Here is a 3867-nt window from a genome sequence, read left to right as displayed (position 1 = left end):
TTCTATAACCTCCTAATGCCACCTCCGAAACGATATGCAACATCAGGACGCGAATTAGCATAAACATTGCAATTTGCTCGTAACTCATTCAAGGATGACGTTCTTCCGGTTTGCTGTTATCCTTGAATCTCACAGCTAATTAATAAACCTGCGATTAATGTCAGGTCCACCAATTGAAAATTAATGGCTTCAATCGTTGTCACGCGAATTAATTGCCTCGTCACTGCAATACGTGGATAAAGTTGTTGTACCGTATGGTACCTACGTAAAATACGAGGTCATGGAAACCGATAATAACTTCCTCGTTGATAAGAATATCAAGTCTCAGGTACATGGCTCGTATTCAAACAAAAGACAACAGTACAGACGAAAATTGAAATTTTTTCCAACGGTTTTATTATGTCTGATGACACAAGCAACTACGCTAATATCGTTAGTTTCTGCGATATTTATCGAAGCTCGTATCGTGTAATAACACACGCTTCTCTCGGTACGGTGAAGTGAAGAATGTCGGAAAATGTGAAATACGTTTTTCTTTGTACACACGAAGTGAAAAACGATGGTTCTGACATATAATATAATGCTGTTATAAACATATTTTCGCTCGAGAAAAAATATATATGTATACGTGCGAACAAATTCACCGCATAAACGCATAATTTTAGTAGACGAAAAAATTTCCGGGCTTTTGCATTTTAGATGCGCTCATAAATAATAAAAAAAAAACCCTCTCGCGATTTACGATTCCAATGAATGACGTTAGAACGCGTGTCGCGTGAAAATAATAGCGAAACTTTAGCTAGCGTGTAACATTCTTATAGAAATCCGATGTTATTTATAACCAGCGAAAAACTTTCTTTCGTGAATTGACCAGTAAATAATGAAAGGAACACGTCAACCGGCGCGCATAATCATATAATTATTGCATGTTCTCAACGGCGTAGACACTATAATAAGACATTTGATTGTAACGACACGCGACCTACGGTAACAGCTGAGTCACACTTGTACTTCTTTCTAGCTGGCGACCGCACGATTTTGCGTGTCTACACCCGCGCACGCGACGCCTTGGACTGTAAATTGAAGATTTCTTTCTTCCCTCTCTGCTTACTCGGTCTCAGGTCTCAGGGTTTTCAGGAGAAATGTCCTACATAAGGGAGGTATATCGATATATACCCTATTCTTTCGGCGCCACTTGTGGCAACCATCTCCTCGAAGCCGTAGATGTAGTATCGGGCGCGAGGCGTGCTCGGGGTCGTTCGGGAAAAATGGGGAAAAAGAGACGACGCGCGATGAAGGAGAACATAGAATTGGGTTGAACAGCCACAAAGGGGAGAGCGGAGGAGGGGTTGGCGCACGCGGCCGCTTGTTCGCGCTACTTCCGCGTTATCACGACGAGATTCTCGAAGAGGGTTCCGCGCGGCAACGTGCCGCGGGCAGTTTTCCTTCCGACGAGAGATATTACGTCATATTTCACCCACAAATCCCACCTTACTCTCTGATGTTTCATCATAACCGGGCTTTTTCCTTTTACGAGGCAATGATTCCGTCCGTCCGCACGCACGCACACATGCGTAGCACAGCTTCCCTTTGTTACTTTTATCTCCTTATCGATTCCTCGTTGTGTAGTTTCGCGCACGTAGATATTGGAGTTTAATGGATGGGTAAGGAGAAAGCACACTCGCGCTACATGTGTCTTGCATTATCCATTTGTGCTGTATAGAGACGTACGGTCACGTTTCCTCCACAAAGACGGATTTGCATCCGTTGCTTAACGATTATGCAGTTTATGATATCTCACGTTACAACGAGTTGGCGAGAAAAGAATATGACTCGATATGACTTGAATGTACGAATAAGATAAAGTCTCACAAACGCACGCGAGGCACGGCAGGTAAAGCGGCTTATCGCTACTAATTGGACAGCAAATATTATGCCGCTAAAGTACTCGTGTAAGTAAGACTATTGAGCGTAAAGTCACGCGCGAAAGATGTGTCGTGGAAAGCGTACACAATGCAAGACAAATTGCTCGGCGTAGTGGCGTTGAATTATTCGTCATACCTCGACCCTTTATGTTGAAGCTCGTTGCAAATGCAATGTACGCTTATAGAATGTCTACGAAATGGCAAAGGCTTAATAAGGTGCTTTGATGTTACGCATCGCGAAACGCAATCTTTGTCCTTATGTAATACCTAATCCCTCCTGTTAATTAATTTATAATATGTAACGAAAATCAACAGAACAGAATTAAAGTGAGACCAATAAAGAGACTCGAATAAGGCTGGTAAAACAAGGAGAATAAAAGCTCCAGATTTGTAAAAAAAAAAAAAAAAACGTTAGCGTATAAAAAAAGACATAAATCACACATTCATAACGTATAGAAAGAATAATTTTGTTGAAATATGGGTTTAAAAATTTAGCTACAAATCTGGAAATAATTTTGTTAACTAAAAATAATTACGTACTTCTGGATCCTCAAACATAATGAACAATGTTGTGCAAAAAGTTTGACATTCTAGCAACCAGGTTAAACGCATTCTATATAATTATTTTGATAGTTTAATACAATTATTTTTAGATTTGTAGTCAAATTTTACTGGCTTGAACAAAACTGGTCTTTCCATGTACGACACAAATAACAAGTAGCTATGGAAAAGAACGATTTTGGTGTGAGTTTCCAAAAAATTTAGGTAAATACAGATCTGAAAATAATTTGACATTTTGACATTCTAATAACCAGTTTGAACGTGCTGCAAAATTATTTTGATAGTATAATAACATTTATTTTCAGATCTGTATTTAGCTAAATTTTTATATCTTATACTTCACTTAAAACCGTTCTTTCCGTGCAACATTTAATATAAAATTATTATTGTTATTATTAGTCATAACAAAAATAAGTAACAAATTATTTCCAATTTAAATGCCTTATAAACTTGTTAATTATGTTGCAATTATATTGCAAATGCGTTACCTCGAAATAACTATTCGCGAAAGGAATGAATTCAAAGCGCGAGCGACTATTGTCAAATCGACTTACGTAGTGAAACTTCCGTCGGAAGTTTGGCATTAAACACCAAAGACAAACTGCGATCTTAATACGTTATTTCACGGTGCATTCTGAAAACGGTCAGGTGTTGTACAGAAAATGAATGTAGCGTATATAAACAGTGTTCGAAAAGTTTGTATGTTGGGCGTTTCGTCAAGTATTATCTTGAGCAATTTAAACAAAGAGGAGCGACGTATCTCACTGTGCGCGTTAACTATAAAATTTGTGTCGCAACATAAATAATTCATTACAACTAGAAAATGCAGCAGCAGCAGCAGCATTTTGCCAGCAGGTGTTTTTGTCTTTTTATCGAGGAACCTTATTCCGCCTATCAGAAATCTATTACTTGCATTTTTCAGGTGCACTGCGTGTAAACCTTGCTGAAAATTGTTATCTTTGTAGAAGCAAAATTAGGCCATTCGGTTTGATGTGTGGTCCTGATACCTGTTTCTTTACAAAAATCATGCTAAAAACAGCGCAATATCGCGACCCGCACGCAAAGCTCGCGAAATGAAGTCACGATGGCGCAACGAAGCAATAAAGATATCGTTAATAAAGGGTATGTTAAGTTAGCACTCCAACTATAGTACTCAGGAGTTCTGATTAGAGTTCCCACTTCCTTTTGACGAGACGAAGAGTTCCCTATAGTTAATAACAAGAGTTCCGCTCAATAAATATTTTTTTTACATTTTCTAAAAATGGGATGCTAACTTTTTATCAAATTTCGAGGTGGAATAGTTCTGAGCGGCTTAATAGCTTTAATTTGCGATTACCTAGAGTTCCTGATATGTAAAAAAAATTTTCGAATATTAAAAAAA

This window comes from Cyphomyrmex costatus, unplaced genomic scaffold (assembly GCF_001594065.2).
Source record: "Cyphomyrmex costatus isolate MS0001 unplaced genomic scaffold, Ccosl1.0 scaffold23, whole genome shotgun sequence".
In the NCBI taxonomy this organism is placed as follows: Eukaryota; Metazoa; Arthropoda; class Insecta; order Hymenoptera; family Formicidae; genus Cyphomyrmex; species Cyphomyrmex costatus.
Note: the sequence above shows the minus strand (reverse complement) of the source record.